Genomic DNA, 16563 nt, shown 5'->3' on the forward strand with positions numbered 1-16563 from the left:
GGGCGCGCTGAAATGCTCCCAGGCAGAAGTGGCCGTGAGTGCGAGGCTCTGCTGCATGCGAGAATTCGCAGTGATAGGGTCTGCAGTAAAGCAGGGCTTCTTGTGTGATGGAAGCAGAAATTCACCTTCAGAGTTCGTCCCTAAGGGAAACGAGACGGGACTCCAGCAGCTGGATTTCAGCAAGCTGCTGCTGCTTACTCGCATTTCCCGTTGGATTTGATGAGGTCCAAGAGGGTCCAACTCTGTGCTTAAAAAAGCACTTAAAGTGTTTACCAAAGGGAAACTTTGATACTCAATCTGGAGGACTCTGGAAAACAATGTGAGGTGTCTGAGCTGTAGTCTTGCATCACAGATGCAACCTGCAGGCTGGAAAGCATTATTTCCTTCCAGCAATCCACGGGAGCATATGAGGAGGGGGGGGTGAATTTTTACACGGTGTGATAATGATAGAAGAATAAGGAATGGCTTTAAATTAAAAGAGGTTAGACGTTAGGCAGAAATTCTTTACTGAGAGAGTGGTGAGGCCCTGGCACAGCTGCCCAGAGAAGTCATGGGTGTTCCATTCCTGGAGGCACTCAAGGCCAGGTTGGATGGGGCCCTGGGCAGCCTGAGCTGCTGGCTGGCACTGCTCATGGCAGGAGGCTGGAACTGGATGATCTTTTAGGTCCCTTCCAGCTTGGGCCACTCTATGATTTCAAGTGTAATATTAAATTTACCCACAGTAAGGTGAATAGTGGCAGTTCTCTAAAAAATAATAATAATCCAAGCCAACAAAACAGTGCTCATGCCTGTCAGTAGAAAAACTGAGGAGGCTTATGAATTCAGTGGATAGGGATATATTTGTTGTGTCAAGATTTATAGAACTGAAAACTAAGCTCCAGCTAATGTTTAGTAAACTGAATGTGTTATGCTAAATGAGGAAGCAGTACCTGCAGGAGCAGAGAGGCACTGAAGCTCTGCTTGACTACACTATGTGCAGTTCACAAGTGTACTGCAGGGGGGAAGGTCTGGTAGGCAACAGATAATGGCTTGCAGGAAACGAATCTGCGCTCTCAAGCTATTTCCCAGAGGATGTATGATCGCATCAGATAACATCCCTTTCTCACAATTCATAGAAAGGGAACTACTACCAGAGAAGCAGAAATGCAGACCAGCCCTCCTACTACTGTGGATGACCTGAAGTTCTAGGCTGGACCTACAGCCAGAAATGCTTGCCTTGCTACTTGATGAGATGTGAGAGGTATTTTTTGAAGATGATGATAAAATGGACAATTTTCAGAATAGATATCTTAAAAATGCCTTTTAGAACTGAAGTCTGAAGAAATCTGGCAGGGGCTGCTCCCTTTGCAGTTTGTTTGTATTCAAGACTATGCACTGTTAGCAGATAAATAGGGACTGACTGTATGCAAAAGGCAGCATACTGCAGGCTGCAGGGAGACATACAGTGCTTTTTGTCCAACAGACTCCTAAGGAAGTGAGTAAGGGAGAAAGGAGTGTCATAAACAGTAGATACATGGTTCACAGGACCAGAAGTGACTCCTATGCATCTTCCAAATTAGCTGTTTTTGTTTTTTTTTGTCATTTGCTTATTAAGGTGTTACATTTTGCTATTTACCTTGCCTCTCCTGTATCTTTAAATATTTTCAGACAACACTTCTCCTTCAAGATTTAAGATACTGATCTTCTGGAGGAAAACACTGAAAGCAGTTTGAGATGCACTTTTTGTTTGAATCTCCTTTTTCCAAAAACGTGAGGGAGAAACTTTTTTTAGTTACTATGACACAGTTGTTGGTGTGCACCTGTTGAATGCGGGTTTCAAGGGCTGCTACCAAGTACATGCATTTGGAGGAAAGCCAAGTAATAATATGCTGAAACAAAATCTATGCTTTATATAAAAATCTGATTTTTGGCAATAATTTACCCATTGAAAAAACAACAAAGAAGAAACCAAATCCACAATGCAAGAGATGCTCCAGTGGGCTTACAGACAGTCAAGATAAAAATTTTCAGGACTTATATTACAGATTAGCTTTAATGGTGACTTCTTCAGCAAGACTAGAAAGGCACTTGAATAACAGAAAATTAATGGTGTCCTGAGGTCTAGTATATCATTTTATGTGGTGTCCAAATCTGAGGTCAATGCTCTAATTTCCTTGATCAGGTAGGGTAATATGCTTGAGGTATTCTTCCACTCAAAGCAGCATTTGAATGGCTCAGAGAACAAAAAGTGATGCTTGAAAGCTGTGGAGAGAGGGAAGGGAAGCAGTGAAAAAATAAGATCTCAGAGTAAGCCAGGAGCCTGTAGCATACTCCTGTGTTGCACCTGACAGGCTATGGTCATAATGATGGAAAATACATTGATGAAATTACCAAGATCTGAGTGTTTTTCCAGATCTAGAGTTGTCACACATAATCCATCCAAAAATGATTTGCATTTTAGAAACAGTCTTCTTACAACTACACAAATTAAGGAACAAAAAGACTTCAAGTTAGAATAGCTATAGTCACAACTTTAATAACTACTTACAGAATCAAACTGAGGGTAGTTTAGAAAAGCATTTCCCACCCTAAACAAGAAAAAAGAATCAAGAAAAGAAATCTTACAAATACTTCTTAGCAGGTGTTTTTTTTCTTCCATTTTCTATCATAGTTTTGTAGCTAAAATGCATGGATTAAGAAGTATTTCTAGGATTATGTCTTGCAACTAAATTAGAAACCATGAGAAGCAAGCTTATATACTTCTTTTTCAACATTCATAAAAAGCACAGAATTAAAAACGATGCTTGTCAGGTATGTATTTTTTTGCAGGTACTGCCATGGTATGCATGGAGTATTTGGACTTTCCTGTAAGAATCTATCTGCCAGTAACACAGGCTGAAAAACAAGGTGAAAAAAACACTTAATTGCTATCAAGTTAATACTGCATCTTTGTTTTTTTTGTTGGTGGTGGTGGTGCAGATTGACTTTCACCCTTTTGCTTTGGATGGAGTAGAACTAGCCTACCTGCCTGCTTGCAAGACTGGCCTCCATATTCCTGTGCTGGAAGAAGACAGAGGAGCTCTGGGAAAGGGCACTGTGCTGTTTGGAATTGGTGTGCTCGCACACAGTGGAGCTGTCTTCCATGCCCTTATATCACACCAGAGCCTTGGTTATTTTCCGCAGTTTCTCCTCTGCAGTCTGGTTTGAAGCTTGTGAGCTGAAACCAATTCCAGAGCTTCTCTGGCACTCTGCTTTAAAAGTTGCTCTCTGGCTCCATCTCCTGTTTTGTTTGCTGAGTTTTGTTTTTCTTTTCTAATTTTGGAATAACTGGGTGAGATTTTTCTGAGTTTTATAAACCATACCTGTTTTAAAAAGTAGGTAATTGCTTCTTTTGTGACAGTTGTGACCAACAGGTGAGTGTTTGGCCCATCCTGGCTCTTTCCCAGCTCTACCCTTAGCCCTGGTTTTAGAGACTTGTTTCTGCAAGGCTGTTACTACTGGTAGAACCAGAAGAAAGAGCACAGCCCTAAAAGCAGTGTTTATCCTTTTGGGTAACTGTTTTGCAAAATGGTGATCATGACATGATCTGACAACACAGTGACACTTGCAAACCTTTCAGCTAGAACTGGAAAGCATTGGGGCCACCAAGTAGGAGTGAGATGACTTTAATAAACAGCTTGAATTTTGTGGATACTAACAAAAACAGTCCCTTACTAGAGTGCTGAGCAATTATACATGTGTAGTATTTATAATACCAGGAACAAGCTTTTCATAAAGAAAAAAAAAAACGATTTTATGTTGATTAAATTTTAGGCCAGAAGACATGCCCCTTTGAGCCACGAAGTAAACTGATTGCGGTTGCTCTCACTCTGCAAGAAGGGCTAATGTGGGAGAGAAGCTGCACTCTTCCTGATTCAGTGCTTAGATTCAAAAGTGCTCCATTGACAGCGAGCCAGATTTCAGCTTCTGAAGCTTCTTCCTCAATCACCCGTGCAGAACCAAAGGGCTTGTACACACAAAAGGTAAAAACCCTTGGCAACAAGTAGAGGCACCTCTCAATAGCCATTGAATGCAGCAGTGGCTTACTCTTGCCCATGATTTTCTGCTCTGCTGGTAAGCTAAATGTTTTATTACTTTATACTACATGGGATTTACTGTTTCTTCAAAGCCTATAGCTCTATGCAACAGCAAAAAAAATTGTCCTTAAAATTCTCTCCTTTGCAGTTGCCTTGTTTTGTCAGCAGTGATAGCCTTCATGAGATAGTTACTAAAAAAATTAATTTCAGATGTTACATCATTCTTAGAAGCATGTGGGAAATAGATATAGATCCATTCTTCATATAGAAAGGCAAACTTCACAGAGCACCAAAGGATTCAGTGGGAAATACGTTTGTCCAACTTCCTCAAAAATACAAACTGTTGTAAAACTACACTCTTATTTTGCTCCAGGTATTTATCATTCATTCAGTGAACAATACTGCCTATCACATTTCTGATAAGAAATCCTTCTTGCTTATTATGACAGTTATTAGTTTTATGTGGGCATTCAGAGAATGGGGACCTATCAGAAATAAAATCTGCTGTATGCAGAAGTTCTGAAAAAAAGAAAGATTAGCTTTAAAACATATGCAAGGCACTAGGCATAGCACCTTGCTGAGAAGAAGTACACTAATTTTTAGCTGCCATGTAATTGCTGTTGGCTTTGTAACTGACTGTGAACATGTGAGAACAAAAAAGTGATGCTGTGTCAGTGTGTGGGCTGCAAATGAGAACTCCTGGCTCATGCATTTTGCCCCATAAGCAGTTCTGGCATTGTATGCAGTCTTATTGCTGTTTCCTTTGTCCTCACTGATCCAGCTTCATCCATAGTATCACTCACATTTTGGGCTTCCAGCTTGGTGTCAAAAATCTCTGTAATTTAAATCACTGTCTTTTTGGTGGAACTCTCTGATCACTAATTCTTATAAGCTTATTATTCTTGTATTTTTCTAGGCCTCAGGACTTCAGAACTTGTTCTTCTAAATCTTCCTTCTCTGTGATATTGAAGGATCAAGAAATAAATTCATATTCTATTTGGAAAATGGATTAAAGTCACCTATGTTATTTGGTTAAAAGGTAAATAAATTTATCTTACATAGGCACAAACAATACAAAAACTTTGAAGCATTTCCTTTTTCTTTTTTTTTCTAAAATACACAGTTAAGAACATTTCTAGGGAATATCAAAGAACATTTTTTTACAACAGCTTGTGTCTTTTAATTATTTTCTTTATTTTTCTTTACTACTAATCACGCAGCCCTGGATTTTCTTAGGACAGCAAAATGCTTTTAACCAACTGAGCATATAGAAGTCAAAAAGATCAAAAGAGTACTACCTTGGTCATGAGAGGAAGTTTATGAAGGTGAGCAGTTTTCTTGAAGTTGAACCCTTTCGAAGATTACTCCTTACTGCAAGTACATGGAAACCTTCAGAGCGTACAAAACCAGCATGAGAGTCTTTAAAAAAAAAAAATAGGTAGACCCTCACTGAAGCCATTAATTTTTTTCAACTCAAACCTGTAACAAAAAGTTTATTTAAAAGCTTGTGGTTTCTGAACCAGGGTAGGTGAACTTTCCCTTTCAGTGGAGAAGGATTCCAAAAAACCATGGAAGTTGAAGTGTGTGCAAAAGCTTGTGACTCAGTACCATAGGGCTGTCTGAGGAGTTAAAAAAGAATCCCAGATCATTCTATTGAACTCTTTCAGGTCTTATTCTGTGTAAAGGTTAGTAGTCACCTTCACTTTAGCAAATAAGTCAGCATTTCTGGCCCTCACTGAAGCAAGGAGTTTGTCAGTCTGTAAGCATATATATACATTCCAGTGATTCTAGATGTAGATGGCACTATTGTAGACAGTGTTGTGAAGCATTTAGTTGCCTTGGTAGCCTTGTGGCCCTTCCTGATCAGCATGATTTTTGTTCTAGATAGATTTCAGTCCAAATATCTGATTGCTTTGAGTATCTTGGAGTAAGTTCATAAGTCTATAGTCAGAATCTACAGAGTACACTTTGATTTTGAACTTATATCCATATCAAACTCAGGTTTAGCTGCTTTGAGGATATGATTTTGGGAGAAGCATGGGTACACAGGCAAGAAAAATCTATGAAAACAGGAAAAATACTTCTTATTTTTAAAACAGCAAATGCTCTAAAGACAAGAGGCCACACATGTTTGAAAGGGAAAACCAATTATTTAGTTATGTTCTCATCTGTAACTTGATGACCTCCTTGTGTAAAAATATCATCTGACAATTACCTCTGTAAAGACTGAAGAACTGGTGAATGCCTATCTTGTACCTCCGAAAGCAAATGATGAAAGTCCAAATGGGGAAAAAAAGTCCTGGGACTGACTGAAAAAAATGTTTTACATTCTCACAAGTTTAGATTAGAAGCCTGATGTTCAGGCTAAATGGCACCAGAATAGCCTCTGAATTGTATGCTTAATATCAGCACGAGGGAATTTTCACACACAGGCTCTAAATCAGGTATCAGTGGCAATGAGAAAGGTGCTCAAAAAGATCCATATGAGGCCAAGTGATGCTCTGAGGTCAAAAGAACTCATCTGTTGTGTTAGACAAGTTCCCAGTAATAGGAGGGAACAAGGTGATAGTTATTTTTTACTGAACCGTAGCAAGAAACACTGTAAGAAATGGCCATGTAAGTTCTCATGAAGTGCTTGAATGAGAAGACCTTGGATAAAGGGCAGACAGTAATCGTGAGCATGTAAATACCCTCAATTGTAAAGAGTGAGCATTGGAAAGGAGTTTCCCACTTTGAAAAGCCACAGGGCTATGCATGTATTTATGTATATACTTAAACATGTTGAAAACATAAAATGAAAAAAAAAGCTTTCCCCAAAGCCAGAGAGCCTGAGGCCATATATGCAGCAACAAGTTTCGCTCCAGGACAGGTCCACCTCTATTGGTTCACAACATAGATCCTCTCTCTTTGTTTTTCAGACCTTGCCATTTCAGTTTTGAGGCCAAACAGTGTAGCACACTAACATCACAGAACTAAATTTCCTTTTTCCTCCAATAAAGCCTGATCATACATAACTGTCTATGGGGAACAGTTCGTATTCCACGTTTTCCTCCAAGCTGTGTCCAGATAGCTTTTAAGAGTCCTAAAAGTCATAGTGCCAAAACTGCCAGGCAACATGCTCACAGTTCAGTTAGAGCTCTGCACAGCAGTGCCTGGGCACTGGCTTTTCATTTTACCAGTTGCACAGCAAAAGAAGGCACTGTCATTGCCTTCTAATGGGATACAAGCACTACAGAACAACAGCAGGTAACAAAGAAAATTGGCTCGCCCCTCCAGCAACCAGTGATAGCTCAAGAAGAGCACAATCTCTATCTGGAGGTATATTGTTCCTTTGGCTGCTAATCCTTTAATGAGAGGAGGGGCAGACTCAGAGTCCACCCTTTTCTGTCACTCAGGTGCATTGCTTGCAGCTGAGCTCCCTGGGTTAGCCACACCTTCTCACCTGCTGCTCAACCATTGGTTCAGGCTGGTCCACCTGGCAATTCTGCTGCATCACTGTGAATGTAGCTGATGATTTTTTTTCTGGAATTTTGGTTCCTAACAGCAATTTGACTTTAATGACCCTTATGCCATTAAGAGCAGGTATCAGCAAGACATCTACTGAGCTTTTCTGCATGTGTGGTGAGGGTCCCAGGCAGCTGCTCAGGAGTCTGAGTTTTGTTCTTATGATGCCAAAGTCTCCAAATTTTATCGTGAATACTTCATCTACTAACAGATAGAAAAGAGAGAAATGTATCAGTGTCTGGTGGTATGCAGCTACCAGCAGTACAGTGAGCACAACCCCCAGTGAGAGGCCAAAATCCAGATCCTTCCCAAGGAAAATCAATGTGATTTTGCACTAAAAGTTTAAAGGTTTATAAAAAACCTTTTCGTGTGCCAACAGTCCAAATTCTCTCCACTGCAACTGAAGAGGCAGAAAAACAGATGACAAGCTAGGACAACTTTTCTGTGTAGGGCTAGGTCCTGATCTGAATGGTGAGGTAGGAGGAGGGAACAGTTGTCCAGCTGCCATGCGATGTCATAGTGTGTGCACATCACTACCCAGAGCTAATCTGGTTCCAGTGTCTCAAAACCCTCTTGTATGACTACATTTGAATATACGTAAAAGTGATGGTCTAAGTTTTTCCTATTGTGGATTTTTCTGACTACTTAACTCTTTAACTCTTCCCCCAACTTAAGGGTTGACACTAACATCTCTGGCTTGTTTTTGTAGCAGTGCTTTTTCTTTGAAATTATATTTTGATTCATTTCAGTGTATTTCACTCGTGTCCTTTTTTTTTTTTTTTTAACCAGAAAAAATGCAAGTATGGACATTTATGTATGAAAACATACATATACATAAAGATTCAAAAGAGAATGAGGGAGAAATGCCATTTGTTCTAGCCAAGACAATTCTCAAGGAGAGATTCATACACTTTTTATGCTTTGTTTTTTAGGAAGCGGTAACATGCTGCCCTAGTGCTGACTTGTAGCAGAAGAACTAAAAGTTCTTGGACCACCAGCAGCAAGAAATCACAGAGTTGTATTTACAGAGACCATTAATTGTCCAGACTGTTGGGTAACAGATTCTGATAAACACGGATCATGATATGGTTCTTGAATTATGCAGAGGATTATTTCACAATCCAGAAAACAGAGAATTCAAGCATAGAAATAGCCATACAAAACATCTTACTGCCAGCTGGGGAGGAATTTGCAATAATACCAGAATTACAGGAAAGTTGAGTGCTAGTGACAGTGGTCTGCTGGATCACTCTGTGTTGATAAGGAACAGCTTTACTCAGTGATCTCAATTACAGTTACATACTCCACAAAGTAACTGACATTATGGCAAAATGGGCCATAGCAATTAGAGGAATGCTATGAAAAAAGCTATCTGGACAGAAGTAAAGCCTGCAAATGCCTTAGTGAAAACTACTGTAAAATATGTTGCTACATCGGTAACAGATTTCAATATATTAAAAAAAAAGGGGACTTAGGAAATGATGAGCAGATGTAGCAATGGGGAAAAAAAAAAGCCAATGGTGGAAATAGGCTGGAGCATTCCAAATGATACATAATTAAAGCACAACAGATCTTAGATCGTCTTGAAAAAGGAATATTGTCCCTTTCCTGGTAACTTAACTGTTCAGTAGAGGACCACAAGCAAGCCCAGTACTGCTGCCCTTTACTGTAATCAGGTTAAAGGGCTGTCACTTACCTCTGAAATGGGAGCTCAAGTGATATCTGTCAACCTTTGGAAGTTTTGCTGGATCAGGAGTTACTTATTAGCTGCTGCTGAAGTCAAGCACAGAGCACAGCAAATCATCAAAAACATGGGGGTGAAGACTTGTCAGGGCAAATAAGCAGTTTCAACTTTTTTCTCTCAGCCAGCTGTGGAGAGCCACACTGAGTATCTAAGATAAAACATCAGGAAAAAGATATTGTAACTGATGAGATAGAGAGCTAGAGCTAGAGTAACTAAGAGATGACCTGAAATAGAAGACGTGAATGAAGAATTGATCGAGGAAAATAAAATAAATTGGAAAAAAAAGTCACAATACTGTGAAAAGGGATGCAATGTATGTCACACTTAAAAGCCTAGATTTGTCTCCTTTGAATTATTAACCTCCATCTTCCTTCAAGACCACAGTTATGTAGATCAGTGGTAGCTGAGTATTCCTAGCTCACATAAACCAGTCAAACATGAACACATACAACAGTGTCAGGGCCCTCACAAAACAGAAATAACAGCAAATAGAAATACCTCAGGAGCCAGAAGGAGCAGGAGGATCTCAGGGAAAGCATTACACTCAACGCACAACCAGAGTACACAATCTACTTTGCCTAAACTGGAGAAGTGTATGCTTAGCATCAGCATGAATTATGGGGAGGGATTTCTTGGACTTTTCGTTTTGGATCAGTGTTTGGAAAATAACCATAAACTGTATATTGACTTTAAAATGGCTTACCAACAGGAAAATATTAGAAGTGATCCTGAAACGCTCAAGGCTTTCCGATTGCAACATAGTGAAATTCAAAGCCATCTGCAACAACAAAAGAACCCATTACTGACCAAGCAGCACTGTTGGATGAAGACTGTTATGAAGAAGAGTTACACTTACAATTCAAGGTTCATTACAGGTTGGTCTCAACTCTCTTCTGAAATTTTCCTTGTGAGAAATGCTTTTGTGATTTCATCTTGGTGAGAATTATCCTTTTATACTTTTCAAAGCAGTGTTTTAAGTGTCTTTCCTTCCCATTTGGGATTTTTCTGCAAGAAGTCCCTTTCTGCAAGTTACTGCGAAGTAGATTTGCCCACTGTGGAATCCATTTGACTTTGCTGTGCAAGATTTTGGACCTTTTTAACAAGTAAGTTTTATATCAGAGCTTTAACATGCAACTAAAACCAGAGACAAACACAATCTCCTTGTATTTGAATTGTATCTTTTGAATAACATGCTCAACAAACAGTCGCAAACATCTAGCCAAAGGTGCTTTAAGTCAGGGAATACGGACAAACACATTTCTTTCTCAGATGAAAGGATGCTTTACTTTTTATCAGGCTTGTTTTATTCTAGAATACCTATGTCTTTGCTTCATAGATGGTCTTTTAGAGAATTCCAGTTACTTGTTGAGATTTGGTAAGTTTTCATTAAATGCTAAGTGTCTAAAGGCAGACCAAGTGACATTTATTCCATATGACACCAGTCACATTGTTTCGTAGAGCAACCAAGTGCATCTTTCTTTTACATTGTACTTTGCTTTGGGGCAAAAGATGGCAATGCATGATAATCACATTTTGAGTAAAGGCTGGATAATAAACTTTTACCACGTGCCAATACTGTAAAGAAAGGACTCCTAGCTCTCAAATACTGCATGCAGGTATGGTACCTCAGTGGGATACACTTTAGGGATAAATGTATAATTCTGCCTTTTAGTTTACTATGACCATGCCGATTACACTGGCCATTCAAAATAAATAAAATAGACCTCATCTTTTCATTTTCAAACTTGTTTTGCCTCCCTGCAAAGCACTTATAGGATATTTTTAGCTGTAACCACTCTGTGCTCCAAGCCAACTGTAGCTGGAATTGGTGTTCTTGAACCACTTGATTAGTTGGATAAATTCTGCACGCCCATGTCTGGGATCCATGGCAATAGAGTTACGTTGCTATGCTATGAAATGTGCAGGAGGGTGCAACCCTTCAGAAGGGATATGATTTCTGGAGCTACTGAAACTTTGCAGTGTAGGCAAGAAAGAATGCTTAAGGCAACAAACAAAAGAAATCTCTGGAATGGTGACAAGTAGGATCACTCAGGTCAATGAGTATAGGCAGAGCAGGGAAACGAGCTATCTGAAAATTGTTAAAAAATTATGTTGTGGGCAAAGATTATCCTAATTCTGTGATGGACATTCTGAGGAGAGAGCACATGGCAGCAGCGTGTATAACAGGTATTTATGTGAAGGGCTGAATTAACCCATCATGATACGTACAGGAGCTTTTAGTCAGGGCTGGAAAAGTGAGAAAACTAAAAGCAAGGATTCTAACTAAAAGCTAAAAAACAGAGATTGCTGCAAGCAATCTCTCACAAACTACCTGACAGATGTAACTATTATTTCTGGCCTTACTGATGACAGGATTTTCTTTTTCTCCCCTGGCATAATAAGCAAAAGTATCCTCAGACCTGTTGTTTTAGTGAATGCAAAAAACTCTTCCTGTTTTCATGGCCTGGGGAGAGGAGGGAAGATGAGAAGTCTGTACTTGTATTTTTTCCTAGGCACTATGGTACCATCAGGAATCAAGTGGACTGCTGCTACCAGCATCTGAAAGATGAATAAATTCAAGAAAAAGGGAGTGGGGAAAAAGAATAAAAAAAAAGGTAAAAATACCTTAGCTTTCACATGCCAGAGAGTGTTTTCTGTTCTCTTTGGGTCTTGACACTGCTAGCTGAATTACCCAAGAGACTGAATTTAAAAGCTTGGAGTTGTGACAGGTTTTTGTTCTTGACCAGGATCCTACCTGAAGTGAAAGGAGCAATGTAGCACATCAGGAAGGATATGTAAGGACTGTAAATCTACTAGAATTCTACTGCCGTATTAGAACTGTAATCTTGAAATATTTGTTCTAAGCAGTTTTCTCCATGTTAAATTTAATATTTCCCTAAAGTGCCAAATAGAAAAGGCTCTGCTCTGTTAAACACTGTTAAAAACATATGAAGACAACACGTAGCCCAGAAGACCTTTCAATCTAAGGCCAGTAATACGAAGGGAAAAGCAGGTATCAAATAAACAGTCTAATTTGATTTTATCTTTCTCTTCTATTCAGGTGCCTTAAAACCTTTCCATCATTAATTGACTGACTTCCACTGTCACAGCACAGATGGTCCTCGAAGAGATTAGTTTTTCCTCAGAAAATAATCTGACTATGCACTTCCATCATAACGCACTTTTGAAAAGCTTAAGTACTTCACAAATATTCATGAACTTCATCTCTTGGTGCCCACATTCAGTCTGGACAGTTAGAAAACAAACTATTTCAAACTATCCTAACCCCAATTTCCTTGAAATTCCACATTAACTATTCTACCCCTGGATGGCAAACTTGTGTTCTCTGTGCTCCCAACTATTGAGCCAGGAAACAGCAAGGGATGAATGAAGTAGTGGTGGGGAATACAAAAATCCCTAGGAAGCTTCAAGAGCTATCCTCTGGGCTTCCCAATCCACAAGCACTGAAAATGAAGCTGTGTTTGAAAATGGGCCAAGAGAAGCCAGAATGCAACTTCTTCTAGGGGTCATCATTCTGCAGATTGGTGTAGTTTCACTGTGCTGGGAAAGCTAAAGTACAGGCTTCTAAAAGGTGCTAGACAGTCTCGAAGGCAGACAGCTGCCTCTGCAAAATTTAGAAAAATAGGCATTCTTGGTCAAAGTCCTAGAATATAGATAAAAAACTGAGATCAAATTATCTCAATGTCACTTTTCTGAAAAAATGTTAGGGATAACATCTTATCTGAGCCTTCTCAGAGCTTTATAGTTACCTGAATTACAGTTTCTCTTTGGAAACAATTTCAGGAAGAGGGGGAAAAAAAGAGTAAGGTAAAAAAAATCACTGAATATAAAATAGAGAAAAACAATCCATCTAACAGTATAAGTTCCCATGTAGTCAAGTTCAAGACAAGTGGAAAACATCATTTTATTTGTAAATAAAGCAAATAAACCAAATGCACAGAGCTTGTATAAAGGAAGACTAAAGGGAATATGATGCAAGCAAGAAAAGTAATAAACTGAAACTCAGAATGCTATATGGGAATATGTTTTAGTGATGAGCATTAGCATAAAACTAAGCAATGGAAAATTTAAAACTTTCAATTGTGAAAAAAAAAGTGTGATGATGACAATTTTCAAGGCTATGGAATGGGATTTTAATGGAAGCTCTGAAAAATCTACCTGTGTCACTAGAACCTGAGCAGATCAAGATCTTTGTATCTTTGTGAAATGATTCTGTATACAGGAGGAGAAAGGCAATTTGAAATAAACAAATAAATACATAAAATATTAAAGTTGAACTGCCAGTTGTACTTCAAACCTGTGGTTTAGGACAAAATAAGCCTAACAGTCTAATAATATAACAAAAATTCTGTGAATATTCACTGGGAGAAGTTGTTTATCTTCAAGGAAAAGAGAGAGAGAAAAAAAAAAAACAAACAGCAACAGTATATCGAAGCCTTTTTATTTTTAAATAATTTTATTTTCATGCATGTATTCATACTCATATTTATATTTTGCTTTACAGTGTTAGCATTTCAATTTTAAGTGAAAGTTGCACTTTTAATACTGCTTTGTTTGTTCTCAGATGGATAATGCCCACTCTGAAGATCAGTTCATGAGTATTCTTAGATATGGATGAACGCTCATAATCTCCTATGGATGCACGAAAAATAATAAACAAAAACTGTGAATGAAAGAAGCTGGAATTGTTTTCATTATCAGTACAGCAAGATTATTCCTTCAGACAGAACCATGCTGAATTAATTCATCTAGATTTAGGAGAAAAGCTAGAACAAGCTCATTTAGCCTGTACACGGGGTATAATTTTGCCCATCATGTAGAAGGGCTGAAATCAAAGAAAGATGCATCTGTTTTCGGTGATAGAGTTTCATACTCTCTTGCTGCTCAGCTGCCTCAGCTGTATCAGTAATGAGCATAAGCACAAATATCACTAGGTTTTGTTCCTTCATAACAAGTCCCTTGTACAGATTTATAAATGTGGCTCTGATGGCAGCACTAGCCATTATGGCTCTCACATCAAGAGGCTGATACACACTTAGGCTTGGGTTGATTATCTTTGAAAGAATCTTTCTCAATATTAATCAAATTGGCCAGCTCCCAGCAGAAAAGTAATGCCTACTACAGACAACACAAAACTACCCTTCATTCTGCCCTATAGGGGATCTAATATGGATCTAATATAACATGCACAGAAAGAACTCAGTGTTCCAAATGGCTTCAAAGATAATAGCAAAAAGAAAGCATGTACAGAATTCATAAAGTATTTCTGCTTGTATAAATCCCATTGGAACTGTGCGAGTTTTGTCTGTGGGATTCTTTTATCAGTGATGATCAGTGGGGCTGAGCAGACTGGGGTAGAGTAAGCCCAGATGCTCCAGCCCCACCTTCTTCTCATGTTGGTAAGGAAAACACAGTGTACCTACTGCTTCCACTTTCAAAGTCAATTCAGAATTCTTGCTGTTTTATGACTGACTCTACTACTAACAGTTAATATGCCTTTCACTCCCTACCCCCACGCACACTCTTTCGCTTACTGGCAACAAAAATAAAAATTCCAAATGACCTTCCAGGCCTTGCACAGAGTCTCCATGTCCCAGGCTGCCTTTCATGTTTTCCTGGTATGGCAAGTATTCTAAAATGCCTTATTTTATTTTTTTTATTTTTTTCCCCCTGCAGTTCGCAGAAGGCTACCTCCCAGAAGTTTTCCATTTTTAGAATGCTCTCCAAGAAAATGGATGCTTGACACGTAAAACAGATGGTCTTTTATTAGGACAGTCAATGAAACATCACTGATACACAAATAGGAGAGAAGATGGCATGTCTGAAGAACGTGCCTGTGTAAGAGATTTAAAAGGAAGCCAATTAAGAGGCCAACATCATACACTCACTCAACTTGACTCCCAAGTGAAGCTACTAATCCCAAGGCATGATTTGTTAAAGCAGCATTACAGCCTTTACTTAACTTGAATCCCACCACCTCAGAGAGATGATCACCAGCCTCACAGCAGTCAATCCTGCTGACCTCAGGAGCTGCACACCTGACAGAGAGCCAGGCGATGCACACAACTGTCTGTGGAGAGCTGAGGGGAAGAAGGACATCTCAAAATACAGCTGTGGACACAAAAAGATTGTGAACCAAGTCTTTCCAGTAGTCCAGAGGTTTTAACTGCATGATGGGGCCTGGCATGCAACTGATTCCAGAGCAACCCAGCAACGTGCCTTGGCAGCATCTTCTGGTTTACTTCCCCTAACAGCAACGGTTCGGGTTTATCAGTAGAACCCAGGCCAGAACAGCCTTGCTGTTGGTCACAAGACGCAGGACTGCTACTTTAAAAATGAATGGCTGGAAAGAAACAAGCAGCTCGGGAATCAGCGTGTACAGACAAGCTTGGCTATTCTTACTAGGCTGAAAAATATTCATGACACAGGCTGTTACCATAGAAGAAACATAGTTGCCAAACTTCATTAGCCCTCCACTCTAAACATGGGAGTTCCTTTACAGATCTCATAAGCTGGAGATTCCTTAGTGGCTCCTAGCATCGACCCAGGATAAAAGACAATATCCCTGACTCTGCCCCAGTGCCTCAGCATGGATGGCACAGGTCACAGGTGCCAGTAGGAAAGCCAAAATATCTATTCACAGGCGTAAGGACATATACAAACCTGTAATGGAAATGTGATTCCACCTCTGTCTTTCCAGCCTTCCTAGAAACTAAATGCTAATCTTTCATTAGTCTTAAAAAAAAAAAAAAAAAAAAAAAAAGAGCCAAAAACAGCTCTTGCCTAACAAGACAGAAATGTTGCCTGGAAGAATGAAATGATTCAAACCAGGACACTGCCAATTTTATCTTGAGAGAAGGAGTACAGTGGCTTCGTACCTTCTAGAGCAGCGGCTGTGGGAGCACATCAGCTGGATCGGGGGAAAACATCAGCCAGAGAGGAAGCAGAGCAATCTCCTGAACAGATTATGTTAAGAAATGGCTCTGGAGTCAGCGCTCCAAGGCTGGGAGAGCTGGAACAGCGCAGGCACAATTGTGGGGAAAAACAAACAGAAACCTCCAAAGGACGGAGAGCTCAATGTAAGGCATTAATTGGCTGGAAACACTCCACGATGATGTGATTTATAGGAAGTAAATTCGGAGTGCCCGAGCACGGATCAAAGGGACACCAGTGTTAATCTCTGCCTGCGCGTAGGGAAAAGGTCACAGCTAAGGGCAGCCAATTTTTTTTTTTCATCTT

At 39.5% G+C, this 16563-nt stretch overlaps 1 long non-coding RNA gene across 1 annotated transcript; it reads right to left on the reverse strand.

Annotated features, from left to right (window-relative positions):
• Positions 1-1869: 1869 nt before the first annotated feature.
• Positions 1870-10106, reverse strand: LOC109365397. The gene is made up of 4 exons (XR_004162591.1): positions 10007-10106; positions 9256-9451; positions 5354-5474; positions 1870-2241 (listed from the first exon to the last, which is right to left on the reverse strand). It is a non-coding gene; the product is annotated as an uncharacterized LOC109365397 (long non-coding RNA).
• Positions 10107-16563: the final 6457 nt, after the last annotated feature.

Source organism: Meleagris gallopavo, chromosome 1, assembly GCF_000146605.3.
Source record: "Meleagris gallopavo isolate NT-WF06-2002-E0010 breed Aviagen turkey brand Nicholas breeding stock chromosome 1, Turkey_5.1, whole genome shotgun sequence".
NCBI classification, from domain to species: Eukaryota; Metazoa; Chordata; class Aves; order Galliformes; family Phasianidae; genus Meleagris; species Meleagris gallopavo.